A 16,688-nucleotide genomic window follows, 5' to 3' on the forward strand; every position below is an offset into this window, starting at 1 on the left:
GAATGATCTGATTGACATGACCCATTCCATTAGCTTAGCACCTGATCGTTTAGTATGTTGCTATTGCTTTCTTCATGACTTATACATGTTCCAATGACTATGAGATTATGCAACTCCCATTTGCCGGAGGAACACTTTGTGTGCTACCAAACGTCACAACGTAACTGGGTGATTATAAAGGATCTCGACAGCTATCTCCAAAGGTACATGTTGGGTTGGCGTATTTCGAGATTAGGATTTGTCACTCCGATTGTCGGAGAGGTATCTCTGGTCCCTCTCGGTAATGCACATCACATAAGCCTTGCAAGCATTGCAACGAATGAGTTAGTTGTGAGATGATGTATTACGGAACGAGTAAAGAGACTTGCCGGTAACGAGATTGAACTAGGTATTAAGATACCGACGATCGAATCTCGGGCAAGTAACATACCGATGACAAAGGGAACAACGTATGTTGTTATGCGGTCTGACCGATAAAGATCTTCGTAGAATATGTGGGAGCCAATATGAGCATCCAGGTTCCGCTATTGGTTATTGACTGGAGACGTGTCTCGGTCATGTCTACATTGTTCTCGAACCCGTAGGGTCCGCACGCTTAAGGTTTCGATGACAGTTATATTATGAGTTTATGAGTTTTGATGTACCGAAGGAGTTCGGAGTCCCAGATGAGATCGGGGACATGACGAGGAATCTCGAAATGGTCGAGACATAAAGATCGATATATTGGACGACTATATTCAGACATCGGAAAGGTTCCGAGTGATTCGGGTATTTTCGGAGGTACCGGGGAGTTACGAGAATACGATTAAGAAGCAATGGGCCTTAATGGGCCTCAGTGGGAAGGACCAGGAGGTGGCGCGCGCCCCTCCCAAGCCCAGTCCGAATTGGAAAAGGGGTTTGGGGCGCGGCCCCTCTCTCCCTTCCTTCCCCTCTTCCCCCCTTTCCCCCCTTCTCCTAGTTGGACTAGGAAAGGCGGAAACCTACTCCAACTAGGAGTAGGAATCCTACTCCCTGGCGCGCCCCTCCTAGGGTCGGCCTCCTCCCCCTTGCTCCTTTATATACGGGGGCAGGGGGCACCTCTAGACACACAAGTTGATCCACGTGATCATATTCTTATCCGTGTGCGGTGCCCCCTTCCACCATAATCCTCGATAATATTGTAGCGGTACTTAGGCGAAGCCCTGCGACGATTGTACATCAAGATCGTCACCACGCCGTCGTGCTGACGGAACTCTACCCCGACACTTTGCTGGATCGGAGTCCGGGGATCGTCATCGAGCTGAACGTGTGCTAAAACTCGGAGGTGCCGTAGTTTCGGTGCTTGATCGGTCGGGCCATGAAGACGTATGACTACATCAACCGCGTTGTGCTAACGCTTCCGCTATCGGTCTACAAGGGTATGTAGATCACACTCTCTCCTCTCGTTGCTATGCATCACCATGATCTTGCGTGTGCATAGGAAAATTTTGAAATTACTACGTTCTCCAACAGTGGTATCAGAGCCAGGTTTTATGCGTTGATGTTGTGCACGAGTAGAACACAAGTGAGTTGTGGGCGATATAAGTCATACTGCTTACCAGCATGTCATACTTTGGTTCAGCGGTATTGTTGGATGAAGCGGCCCGGACCGACATTACGCATACGCTTACGCGAGACTGGTTCTACCGACGTGCTTTGCACACAGGTGGCTGGCGGGTGTCAGTTTCTCCAACTTTAGTTGAACCGAGTGTGGCTACGCCCGGTCCTTTCGAAGGTTAAAACAGCACCAACTTGACAAACTATCGTTGTGGTTTTGATGCGTAGGTAAGTATGGTTCTTACTAAGCCCAGTAGCAGCCACGTAAAACTTGCAACAACAAAGTAGAGGACGTCTAACTTGTTTTTGCAGGGCATGTTGTGATATGATATGGTCAAGACGTGATGAGATATAAGTTGTTGTATGAGATGATCATGTTTTGTTGAAGTTATCGGCAACTGGCAAAAGCCTTATGGTTGTTTCTCTATTGCATAAGATGCAAGCGCCCAATAATTGCTTTACTTTATCGCTATGTGATAGCAATAGTTGCAAGAGCAATTGTTGGCGAGACGACCACGTGATGACACATTGATATAGATCAAGATGATGGAGATCATGGTGTCATGTCGGTAACGATAGAGATCATGACAGTACTTTGGAGATGGAGATCAAAGGCGCAAGATGATGATGGACATATCATGTCACATATTTTGATTGCATATGATGTTTATCTTTTATACATCTTATTTTGCTTAGTTTGACGGTAGCATTTTAAGATGATCTCTCACTAATTATCAAGAAGTGTTCTCCCTGAGTATGCACCGTTGCGAAAGTTCTTCGTGCTGAGACACCACGTGATGATTGGGTGTGATAGGCTCTACGTTCAAATACAATGGGTGCAAAACAGTTGCACACGCGGAATACTCAGGTTATACTTGACGAGCCAAGCATATACAGATATGGCCTCGGAACACGGAGACCGAAAGGTCGAGCGTGAATCATATAGTAGATATGATCAACATAGTGATGTTCACCATTGAAACTACTCCATCTCACGTGATGATCGGACATGGTTTAGTTGATTTGGATCACGTGATCACTTAGAGGATTAGAGGGATGTCTATCTAAGTGGGAGTTCTTAAGTAATATGATTAATTGAACTTTAATTTATCATGAACTTAGTCCTGGTAGTATTAGCATATCTATGTTGTAGATCAATAGCTCGCGTTTAGCTCCCCTGTTTTATTTTAGATATGTTCCTAGAGAAAATTAAATTGAAAGATGTTAGTAGCAATGATGCGGATTGGATCCGTGATCTGAGGATTATCCTCATTGCTGCACAGAAGAATTATGTCCTTGATGCACCGCTAGGTGACAGACCTATTGCAGGAGCAGATGCAGACGTTATGAACGTTTGGCTAGCTCAATATGATGACTACTTGATAGTTTAGTGCACCATGCTTAACGGCTTAGAATCGGGACTTCAAAGACGTTTTAAACGTCATGGACCATATGAGATGTTCCAGGAGTTGAAGTTAATATTTCAAGCAAATACCCGAGTTGAGAGATATGAAGTTTCCAACAAGTTCTATAGCTAAAAGATGGAGGAGAATCGCTCAACTAGTGAGCATGTGCTCAGATTGTCTGGGTACTACAATCGCTTGAATCAAGTGGGAGTTAATCTTCCATATAAGATAGTGATTGACAGAATTCTCTAGTCACCATCACCAAGTTAGTAGAACTTCGTGATGAACTATAGTATGCAAGGGATGACGAAAACGACTCCTGAGCTTTTCATGATGATGAATCGATGAAGGTAGAAATCAAGAAAGAGCATCAAATGTTGATGGTTGACAAGACCACTAGTTTCAAGAAAAGGGCAAAGGGAAGAAGGGGAACTTCAAGAAGAATGGCAAGCAAGTTGCTACTCAAGTGAAGAGGCCCAAATCTGATCCTAAGCCTGAGTCTAAGTGCTTCTACTACAAAGGGACTGGTCACTGGAAGCGGAACTACCCCAAGTGATTGGCAGATAAGAAGGATGGCAAAGTGAACATAAGAATATTTGATATACATGTTATTGATGTATGCTTTACTAGTGTTTATAGCAACCCCGCAGTATTTGATACTAGTTCAGTTGCTAAGATTACTAACTCGAAACGGGAGTTGCAGAATAAACAGAGACTAGTTAAGGGTGAAGTGACGATGTGTGTTGGAAGTGGTTCCAAGATTGATATGATCATCATCGCACACTCCCTATACTTTCGGGATTAGTGTTGAACCAAAATAAGTGTTATTTGGTGTTTGCGTTGAGCATGAATATGATTTGATCATGTTTATTGTAATACGGTTATTCATTTAAGTAAGAGAATAAATTGTTGTTCTGTTTACATGAATAAAACCTTATATGGTTACAGACCCAATGAAAATAGTTCGTTGGATCTCGATCGTAGTGATACACATAATCATAATATTGAAACCAAAAAATGCAAAGTTAATAATGATAGTGCAACTTATTTGTGGCACTGCCGTTTAGGTCATATTGGTGTAAAGCGCATGAAGAAACTCCATGTTGATGGGCTTTTGGAATCACTTGATTATGAATCAGTTGATGCTTGCGAACCATGCCTCATGGGCAAGATGACTAAGACTCCGTTTTTCGGAACAATGGAGCGAGCAACAGATTTGTTGGAAATCATACATACTGATGTATGTGCTCCGATGAATATTGAGGCTCGTGACAGGTATCATTATTTTCTGATCTTCACAAATGATTTGAGCAGATATGAGTATATCTACTTGATGAAACATAAGTCTGAAACATTTGAAAAGTTCAAAGAATTTCTGAGTGAAGTGGAAAATCATCGTAACAAGAAAATAAAGTTTCTACGATCTGATTGTGGAGAAGAGTATTTGAGTTACGAGTTTGGTCTTCAGTTAAAACAATGTGAAATAGTTTCACTACTCACGCCACCTGGAACACCACAGCATAATGGCGTGTCCGAACGTCGTAACCGTACTTTATTGGATATAGTGCAATCTATGATGTTTCTTACCGATTTACCACTATCGTTTTTGGGGTTATGCATTAAAGACAGATGCATTCACGTTTAAAAGGGCACCATCTAAGTCCATTGAGACGGCACTATCTGAACTGTGGTTTAGCAAGAAACCAAAAGTTGTCGTTTCTTAAAGTTTGGGATTGTGATGCTTATATGAAAAAGTTTCATCCCGATAAGCTCAAACCCAAATCGGAGAAATATGTCTTCATAGGATACCCAAAGGAGACTGTTGGGTACACCTTCTATCACAGATCCGAAGGCAAGACATTCGTTGCTAAGAATGGATCCTTTCTAGAGAAGGAGTTTCTCTCGAAAGAAGTGAGTGGGAGGAAAGTAGAACTTGATAAGGTAATTGTACCTTCTCCCTTATTGGAAAGTAGTTCATCACAGAAATCTGTTCCTGTGACTACTACACCAATTAGTGAGGAAGCTAATGATGATGATCATGTAACTTCAGATCAAATTACTACCGAATCTCGTAGGTTAATCAGAGTGAGATCCGCACCAGAGTGGTACGGTAATCTTGTTCTGGAGGTCATGCTACTTGACCATGACGAACCTACAAACTATGAGGAAGCGATGATGAGCCCAGATTCCGCAAAATGGCTTGAGGCCATGAAATCTGAGATAGGATCCATGTATGAGAACAAAGTATGGACTTTGGTTGACTTGCCCGTTGTTCGGCAAGCCATTGAGATTAAATGGATCTTCAAGAGGAAGAAGGACGCTGATAGTAGTGTTACTATCTACAAAGGTAGAATTGTCGCAAAAGGTTTTCGATAAGTTTAAGGGATTGACTACGATGAGACCTTCTCACCTGTAGCGATGGTTAAGTCTGTCTGAATCATGTTAGCAATTACCGCATTTCATGATTATGAAATTTGGCAAATGGATAAACAAAACTGCATTCCTTAATGGATTTATTAAAGAAGAGTTGTATATGATGCAACCAGAAGGTTTTGTCAATCCTAAAGATGTTAACAAAATGTGCAAGCTCCAGCGATCCATCTATGGACTGGTGCAAGCATCTCGGAGTTGGAATATACGCTTTGATAAGTTGATCAAAGCATATAGTTTTATACAGACTTGCAGTGAAGCCTGTATTTACAAGAAAGTGAGTGGGAGCACTACAACATTTCTGATAAGTATATGTGAAAGACATATAGTTGATCGGAGATAATGTAGAATTATTCTGCAAAGCATAAAGGAATGTTTGAAAGGAGTTTTTCAAAGAAAGACCTCGGTGAAGCTGCTTACATATTGAGCATTGAGATCTATAGAGATAGATCAAGACGCTTGATAATTTTTTTCAATGAGTACATACCTTGACAAGATTTTGAATTAGTTCAAAATGGAACAGTCAAAGAAAGAGTTCTTGCCTGTGTTACAAGGTGTGAAATTGAGTAAGACTCAAAGCCCGACCACGGCAGAATATAGAGAGAGAATGAAAGCCATTCCCTATGCCTCAGCCATAGGTTCTATAAAGTATGCCATGATGTGTACCATACCTATTGTATACCCTTCCCTGAGTTTGGCAAGGGAGTACAATAGTGATCTAGGAGTAGATCACTGGACAGCGGTCAAAATTATCCTTAGTGGAATAAGGATATGTTTCTCGATTATGGACATGACAAAAAGGTTTGTCGTAAAGGGTTACGTCGATGCAAATTTTGACACTGATCTAGATGACTCTAAGTCTCGATCTAGATACATACTGAAAGTGGAGCAATTAGCTAGAGTAGCTCTATGCAGAGCATTGTTGACATAGAAATTTGCAAAATACTTACGGATCTGAATGTGGCAGACCCGTTGACTAAACTTCTCTCACAAGCAAAACATGATCACACCTTAGTACTCTTTGGGTGTTAATCACATAAACAATGTGAACTAGATTACTGACTCTAGTAAACCCTTTGGGTATAGGTCACATGATGATGTGAACTATGCGTGTTAATCACATGGTGATGTGAACTATTAGTGTTGAATCACATGGCGATGTGAACTAGATTATTGACTCTAGTGCAAGTGGGAGACTAAAGGAAATATGCCCTAGAGGCAATAATAAAGTTATTATTTATTTCCTTATATCATGATAAATGTTTATTATTCATGCTAGAATTGTATTAACCGGAAACATAATACATGTGTGAATACATAGACAAACAGAGTGTCACTAGTATGCCTCTACTTGACTAGCTCGTTAATCGAAGATGGTTATGTTTCCTAACCATGAACAAAAGAGTTGTTATTTGATTAATGGGATCACATCATTAGAAGAATGATTTGATTGACATGACCCATTCCATTAGCTTAGCACCCGATCGTTTAGTATGTTGCTATTGCTTTCTTCATGACTTATACATGTTCCTATGACTATGAGATTATGCAACTCCCGTTTGCTGGAGGAACACTTTGTGTGCTACCAAACGTCACAACATAACTGGGTGATTATAAAGGAGATCTACAGGTGTCTCCAAAGGTACATGTTGGGTTGGCGTATTTCGAGATTAGGATTTGTCACTCCGATTGTCGGAGAGGTATCTCTGGGCCCTCTCGGTAATGCACATCACATAAGCCTTGCAAGCATTGCAACTAATGAGTTAGTTGTGAGATGATGTATTACGGAACGAGTAAAGAGACTTGCCGGTAACGAGATTGAACTAGGTATTAAGATACCGACGATCGAATCTCGGGCAAGTAACATACCGATGACAAAGGGAACAACGTATGCTGTTATGCGGTCTGACCGATAAAGATCTTCATAGAATATGTGGGAGCCAATATGAGCATCCAGGTTCCGCTATTGGTTATTGACTAGAGACGTGTTTCAGTCATGTCTACATTGTTCTCGAACCCGTAGAGTCCGCACGCTTAAGGTTTCGATGACAGTTATATTATGAGTTTATGAGTTTTGATGTACCGAAGGAGTTCGGAGTCCCGGATGAGATCGGGGACATGACGAGGAGTCTCGAAATGGTCGAGACATAAAGATCGATATATTGGACGACTATATTCGGACATCGGAAAGGTTCCAAGTGATTCGGGTATTTTCGGAGGTACCGGGGAGTTACGGGAATACAAGGAAGAAGCAATGGGCCTTAATGGGCCTCACTGGGAAGGACCAGGAGGTGGCGTGCGCCCCTCCCAAGCCCAGTCCGAATTGGAAAAAGGGTTTGGGGCGCGGCCCCTCTCTCCCTTCCTTCCCCTCTTCCCCCATTTCCCCCCTTCTCTAGTTGGACTAGGAAAGGAGGAAACCTACTCCAACTAGGAGTAGGAATCCTACTCCCTGGCGCGCCCCTCCTAGGGCCGGCCTCCTCCCCCTTGCTCCTTTATATACGGGGGCAGGGGGCACCTCTAGACAAACAAGTTTATCCACGTGATCATATTCTTAGCCGTGTGCGGTGCCCCCTTCCACCATAATCCTCGATAATATTGTAGCGGTGCTAAGGCGAAGCCCTGCGATGGTAGTACATCAAGATCGTCACCACGCCGTCGTGCTGACGGAACTCTACCCCGACACTTTGCTGGATCGGAGTCCGGGGATCGTCATTGAGCTGAACGTGTGCTAAAACTCGGAGGTGCCGTAGTTTCGGTGCTTGATCGGTCGGGCCGTGAAGACGTACGACTACATCAACCGCGTTGTGCTAATGCTTCCGCTGTCGGTCTACAAGGGTATGTAGATCACACTCTCCCCTCTCGTTGCTATGCATCACCATGATCTTGCGTGTGCGTAGGAAAATTTTGAAATTACTACGTTCCCCAACAATTGTAGCATGAATAATAAACATTTATCATGGTATAAGGAAATAAATAATAACTGTATTATTGCCTCTAGGGCATATTTCCTTCAATCTCCCACTTGCACTAGATTCAATAATCTAGTTCACATCGCCATGTGATTTAACATTAATAGTTCACATCACCATGTGATTAACACTCATAGTTTACATCGTCATGTGACCAACACCCAAAGGGTTTACTAGAGTCAATAATCTAGTTCACATCGCTATGTGATTAATACCCAACGAGTACTAAGGTGTGATCATGTTTTGCTTGTGAGGGAAGTATAGTCAACGGGTCTGCCACATTCAGATCCGTAAGTATTTTGCAAATTTCTATGTCAACAATGCTCTGCACTAAGCTACTCTAGCTAATTTCTCCCACTTTCAATATGTATCCAGATTGAGACTTTGAGTCATCTGGATCAGTGTCAAAACTTGCATCGACGTAACCTTTTACGACGAACCTTTTGTCACCTCCATAATCAAGAAACATATCCTTATTCCACTAAGGATAATTTTGACCAATGTCCAGTGATCTACTCCTAGATCACTATTGTACTCCCTTGCCAAACTCAGGGAAGGGTATACAATAGGTATGGTACACAGCATGGCATACTTTATAGAACCTATGGCTGAGGCATAGGGAATGGCTTTCATTCTCTCTCTATATTCTGTCGTGGTCGGGTTTTGAGTCTTACTCAACTTCATACCTTTGTAACATAGGCAAGAACTCCTTCTTTGACTGTTCCATTTTGAACTACTTCAAAATCTTGTCAAGGTATGTACTCATTGAAAAAAAACTTATCAAGCGTCTTGATCTATCTCTATAGATCTTGATGCTCAATATGTAAGCAGCTTCACCGAGGTCTTTCTTTGAAAAACTCCTTTCAAACATTCCTTTATGCTTTGCAGAATAAATCTACATTATCTCCGATCAACAATATGTCATAAACATATACTTATTAGAAATGTTGTAGTGGTCCCACTCACTTTCTTGTAAATACAGGCTTCACCTCAAGTATGTATAAAACTATATGCTTTGATCAACTTATCAAAGCATATATTCCAACTCCGAGATGCTTGCACCAGTCCATAGATGGATCACTGGAGCTTGCATATTTTGTTAGCACCTTTAGGATTGACAAAACCTTCTGGTTGCATCATATACAACTCTTTTTTAATAAATCCATTAAGGAATGTAGTTTTGTTTATTCATTTGGCAGATTTCATAAAATGTGGCAATTGCTAACATGATTCGGACAGACTTAAGCATAGATACAAGTGAGAAACTCTCGTCGTAGTCAACACCTTGAACTTGTCGAAAACCTTTTTGCGACAATTCTAGCTTTGTAGATAGTAACACTACTATCAGCGTCCGTCTTCCTCTTGAAAATCCATTTAATCTCAATGGCTCGCAGATCAATGGGCAAGTCAATCAAAGTCCATACTTTGTTCTCATACATGGATCTCATCTCAGATTTCATGGCCTCAAGCCATTTCACGGAATCTGGGCTCATCATTGCTTCCTCATAGTTCGTAGGTCTCATCATGGTCAAGTAACATGACCCCCAGAACAGGATTACCGTACCACTCTGGTGCGGCTCTCACTCTGGTTTACCTACGAGGTTCGGTAGTAACTTGATCTGAAGTTACATGATCATCATCATTAGCTTCCTCACTAATTGGTGTAGTAGTCACAGGAACAGATTTCTGTGATGAACTACTTTCCAATAAGGGAGCAGGTACAGTTACCTTATCAAGCTCTACTTTCCTCCCACTCACTTCTTTCGAGAGAAACTCCTTCTCTAGAAAGGATCCATTCTCACCAATGAATAACTTGCCTTCAGATCTGTGATAGAAGGTGTACCCAACATTTTCTTTTGGATATCCTATGAAGATTTACTTCTCCGATTTGGATTCGAGCTTATCATGTTGAAACTTTTTCACATAAGCATCGCAGTCCCAAACTTTAAGAACTGAAAGCTTAGGTTTCTCGCCAAACCACAGTTCATACAGTGTCGTCTCAACGGATTTAGATGGTGCCCTATTTAACGTGAATGTAGCTGTCTCTAATACATAACCCCAAAACGATAGTGGTAATCGGTAAGAGACATCATAGATCGCACCATATCTAATAAAGTATGGTTACGACGTTCGGACACACCATTACACTGTGGTGTTCCAGGTGGCGTGAGTAGTGAAACTATTTCACATTGTTTTAACTGAAGGCCAAACTCGTAACTCAAATATTTTACTTCTGCGATCATATCGTAGAAACTTTTATTTTTGTTACGATGATTCTTCACTTCACTCTGAAATTCTTTGAACTTTTCAAATGTTTCAGACTTGTGTTTCATCAAGTAGATATACTCATATCCGCTCAAATCATCTGTGAATATCAGAAAATAATGATACCTGCCGTGAGCCTCAATATTCATCGGACCACATACATCAGTATGTATGATTTCTAACAAATCTTTTGCTCGCTCCATTGTTCCGGAGAACGGAGTCTTAGTCATCTTGCCCATGAGGCATGGTTCGCAAGCATCAACTGATTCATAATCAAGTGATTCCAAAAGCCCATCAGCATGGATTTTCTTCATGCGCTTTATACCAATATGACTTAAACGGCATTGCCACAAATAAGTTGCACTATCATTATTAACTTTGCATCTTTCGGCTTCAATATTATGAAAATGTGTATCACCACGATCGAGATCCAACAAACCATTTTCATTGGGTGTATGACCATAGAAGGTTTTATTCATGTAAACAAAACAACAATTATTCTCTAACTTACATGAATAACCGTATTGCAATAAACATTATCCAATCATATTCATGCTCAACGCGAACACTAAATAACATTTATTTTAGGTTTAACACTAATCCTGAAAGTATAGGGAGTGTGCGATGATGATCATATCAATCTTGGAACCATTTCCAATACACATCGTCACTTCACCCTTAACTAGTCTCTATTCATTCTGCAACTCCCGTTTCGAGTTACTATTCTTAGCAACTGAACTAGTATCAAAATACTGAGGGGTTGCTATAAACACTAGTAAAGTACACATCAATAACATGTATATAAAATATACCTATGTTCACTTTGCCATCCTTCTTATCCGCCAATTACTTGGGGTAGTCCCGCTTCTAGTGACCAGTCCCTTTGTAGTAGAAGCACTTAGTCTCAGGCTTAGGTCCGGACTTGGGCTTCTTCACTTGAGCAACAACTTGCTTGTCGTTCTTCTTGAAGTTCCCCTTCTTTCCTTTGCCCCTTTTCTTGAAACTAGTGGTCTTGTCAACCATCAACACTTGATGTTTTTCTTGATTTCTACCTTCGTTGATTTCAGTATCACGAAGAGCTTGGGAACTGTTTTTGTTATCCCTTGCATATTATAGTTCATCACGAAGTTCTACTAACTTGGTGATAGTGACTACAGAATTCTGTCAATCACTATTTTATCTGGAAGATTAACTCCCACTTGATTCAAGTGATTGTGGTACTCAGACAATCTGAGCACATGCTCACTGTTTGAGCTATTCTCCTCCATCTTTTAGCTATAGAACTTGTTAGAGACTTCATATCTCTCAACTCGGGTATTTGCTTGAAATATTAACTTCAACTTCTGGAACATCTCATATGATCCATGACGTTCATAACGTCTTTGAAGTCCCGATTCTAAGCTGTTAAGCATGGTGCATTAAACTATCAAGTAGTCATCATATTGAGCTAGCCAAACGTTCATAACGTCTGCATCTACTCCTGCAATAGGTTAGTCACCTAGTGGTGCATCAAGAACATAATTCTTCTGTGCAGCAATGAGGATAATCCTCAGATCACGGATCCAATCCGCATCATTTCTACTAACATTTTTCAACTTAGTTTTCTCTAGGAACATATAAAAATTAAACGGGGAGCAACATCGCGAGCTATTGATCTACAACATAGATATGCTAATACTACCAGGACTAAGTTCATGATAAATTAAAGTTCAATTAATCATATTACTTAAGAACTCCCACTTAGATAGACATCCCTCCAATCATCTAAGTGATCACGTGATTCAAATCAACTAAACCATAACCGATCATCACGTGAAATGGAGTAGTTTTCAATGGTGAACATCACTATGTTGATCATATCTACTATATGATTCACGCTCGACCTTGCGCTCTCAGTGTTCCGAGGCCATATCTGCATATGCTAGGCTCGTTAAGTTTAACCTGAGTATTTTGCGTGTGCAAAACTGGCTTGCACCCGTTGTAGATGGACGTAGAGCTTATCACACACGATCATCACGTGGTGTCTGGGCACGACGAACTTTGGCAACGGTGCATACTCCGGGAGAACACTTTTATCTTGAAATTTAGTGAGAGGTCATCTTATAATGCTACCGCCAAACTAAGCAAAACAAGATGTATAAAAAATAAACATCACATGCAATCATAATATGTGACATGATATGACCATCATCATCTTGAGACTTTGACCTCCATCTCCAAAGCATCGTCATGATCTCCATCGTCACCGGCATGACACCATGATCTCCATCATCTTGATCTATATCAATGTGTCGTCACATGGTCGTCTCGCCAACTATTGCTCTTGCAACTATTGCTATCGCATAGCGATAAAGTAAAGCAATTATTTGGCGCTTGCATCTTATGCAATAGAGAGACAACCATAAGGCTTTTGTCAGTTGCCGATAACTTCAAAAAAACATGATCATCTTATACAACAACTTATATCTCATCACGTCTTGACCATATCACATCACAACATGCCCTGCAAAAACAAGTTAGACGTCCTCTATTTTGTTGTTGCAAGTTTTACGTGGCTGCTACGGGCTTAGCAAGAACCGTTCTTACCTACGCATCAAAACCACAACAATAATTTGTCAAGTTGGTGCTGTTTTAACCTTCGCAAGAACCGGGCGTAGCCACACTCGGTTCAACTAAAGTTGGAGAAACTGACACCCGCTAGTCACCTGTGTGCATAGCACGGCGGTAAAACCAGTCTCGCATAAGCGTACGCGTAATGTCGGTCTGGGCCGCTTCATCCAACAATATCGCCGAACCAAAGTATGACATGCTGGTAAGCAGTATGACTTATATCGCCCACAACTTACTTGTGTTCTACTCGTGCATATAACATCAACGTATAAAACCTGGGCTCGGATGCCACTGTTGGGGAACGTAGTAATTTTAAAAAATTTCCTACGCGCACGCAAGATCATGGTGATGCATAGCAACGAGAGGGGAGAGTGTTGTCCACGTACCATCGTAGACCAAAATCGGAAGCGTTAGCACAATGCGGTTGATGTAGTCGTACGTCTTCACGATCCGACCGATCAAGTACCGAACGAACGGTACCTCCTAGTTCAGCACACGTTCAGCCCAATGACGTCCCTCGAACTCTGATCCAGCCGAGTGTTGAGGGAGAGTTTCGTCAGCATGACGGCGTGGTGACGATGTTGATGTTCTACCGACGCAGGGCTTCGCCTAAGCACCGCTACAGTATTATCGAGGTGGACTATGGTGGAGGGGGCACCGCACACGGCTAAGAGATCCAAGGGATCAATTGTTGTCTCTATGGGGTGCCCCCCTGCCCCCGTATATAAAGGAGCAAGGGGGGAGGCGGCCGGCCTAGGAGGAGGGCGCGCCAAGGGGGGAGTCCTACTCCCACCGGCAGTAGGACTCCTCCTTCCCTTGTTGGAGTAGGAGAGAAGGAAAGAGGGGGAGAGGAACAAGGAAAAGGGGGCTGCACCCCTTCTCCAATTCAGACCAGAGGGGGGGCGCGCGCCTCCTTCCTTTTGGCCTCTCTCCTCTATTCCCGTATGACCCAATAAGGCCCATATACTCCCCGGCGAATTCCCGTAACTCTCCGGTACTCCGAAAAATACCCGAATCATTCGGAACCTTTCCGATGTCCGAATATAGTCGTCCAATATATCGATCTTTACGTCTCGACCATTTCGAGACTCCTCGTCATGTCCCCGATCTCATCCGGGACTCCGAACTCCTTCGGTACATCAAAACTCATAAAGTCATACTATAACTGTCATCGAAACCTTAAGCATGCGAACCCTACGGGTTCGAGAACAATGTAGACATGACCGAGACACATCTCCGGTCAATAACCAATAGCGAAACGTGGATGCTCATATTGGCTCCCACATATTCTACGAAGATCTTTATCGGTCAAACCGCATAACAACATACGTTGTTCCCTTTGTCATCGGTATGTTACTTGCCCGAGATTCGATCGTCGGTATCTCAATACCTAGTTCAATCTCGTTACCGGCAAGTCTCTTTACTCGTTCCGTAACACATCATCCCGCAACTAACTCATTAGTTGCAATGCTTGCAAGGCTTTAAGTGATGTGCATTACCGAGAGGGCCCAGAGATACCTCTCCGACAATCGGAGTGAGAAATCATAATCTCGAAATACGCCAACCCAACAAGTACCTTTGGAGACACCTGTAGAGCACCTTTATAATCACCCAGTTACTTGTGACGTTTGGTAGCACACAAAGTGTTCCTCCGGTAAACGGGAGTTGCATGATCTCATAGTCATAGGAACATGTATAAGTCATGAAGAAACCAATAGCAACAAACTAAACGATCAAGTGCTATGCTAACGGAATGGGTCTAGTCAATCACATCATTCTCTAATGATGTGACCCTGTTAATCAAATGACAACTCATGTCTATGGCTAGGAAACGTGACCATCTTTGATTCAACGAGCTAGTCAAGTAGAGGCATACTAGTGACATACTGTTTGTCTATGTATTCACACATGTATTATGTTTCCGGTTAATACAATTCTAGCATGAATAATAAACATTTATCATGGTATAAGGAAATAAATAATAACTTTATTATTGCCTCTAGGGCACATTTCCTTCAGCTGGAACCTGCCTGGCGCGGTACTCCAAGCGGCAATCATTTTTTGCTAGAACTCGCCATGGCAGCGGTGCTGGAACTGGCCTGACACGGTGCTGCAACCGACAATCGGAAATGTTGGAACTAGCTTCACTGCATGCTGGAACCAAACAACCACAGTGCTACCTTGGGCTAAAGGCATAGTCCTGGCGACCGACGAACGTGTTGCAACTCGCGATCTATGATGCTACCACCGGCATGCCGAGATGCTACAACAGGCATGGTGAGGTGTTGGCCGCTCAGCGACTGGGCGGTGCTACAACTTGCATCCAAACATGCTACGACCAGTGATCCCAAGTGCTACAACCGGCACTAATTTTTGCTACGATGACCGCGGTGACCACGCCCTCAAAATGCTGCAACTGTTGTTGCTATATGCTGGAACCGTATCGGAAGATGCTGGAGCCATGGTGACCAGGAAACCACCCACGCTGGACCATGGGACGGTGGTGACGACAGCAAGCCTCGATGGCGAGGCGAGCCAGGTAGAGGAGATCCGGCATGGAGGGCCAGGGGCAAATGCCGCAACGGGTCACCGGCGAGCTGCAACGGGCTCACGGCGACCAAGACGGTGACCACGCAGTGCTACAACCTAGACCCGGGGAGCTGCATCCTCGACTTTTTTTGGCTGGAACCTATGACCACGGCGAGCACGACGGCCACCACTGCGAGCACGACGAGCGGGGGTGGTGGCGCAGGGCAGCTCACTGCGGGGGAGGATAGGGGTGCGGGAGAACTGACACGAGAAAGAAGGAGGGGATGACGTGGTGAGGATGGGAGGAGGGGGCTGAATTGCGTAGTCTGGGACGCACACATCGTGTGGCCGCGGCCGCGGTGCAACTGCCCAAAACTTTAGGCCGGCGCATCGGCGCCTAGTACCATCCTCTATATATTATGGGAAGCTACGATGTGTAAGCAACGTGTGTGATTCGTTTCCAAAAGAAGACACCTACGGGCAATATCTCCATTGCCATGATTCCTGGCCGGAACGAGCACAGCACACGGCGGCCCGACTGGACAGATCGTGGCCTCATGGGTATATATATCAGTCTTGTTAAGTCTTAGTTTACTAAGACTTAACAAAGTCTCAGTCGATGCTATAACGTGGTTCCCTCCATCTACGTGTCCGCGCTCTTTGGCCTGGGCTTCACCTACGTCGCCGTCCTCGTCTACGTGGAAACACGCCGAAAGGAAGTACTGGTGGACTCGTGTGCTTGGAGGAGCCCCAACGAGGAGAAGCGCCTCAAGGAGCGGCGCAAGTTCCTGCTGCTGCTCGCCACCTTCGCGGCGCTACTTTCGAACATCACGGGGCTAGCGCCGCCGGGAGGCTTCTGGAGCGAGACCAGGCCGGTGCACGGCACCGGCGCCCCGCTTCTGCA

The sequence above is a fragment of the Triticum urartu genome, chromosome 5 (assembly GCF_003073215.2).
Source record: "Triticum urartu cultivar G1812 chromosome 5, Tu2.1, whole genome shotgun sequence".
Lineage (NCBI taxonomy): Eukaryota > Viridiplantae > Streptophyta > Magnoliopsida > Poales > Poaceae > Triticum > Triticum urartu.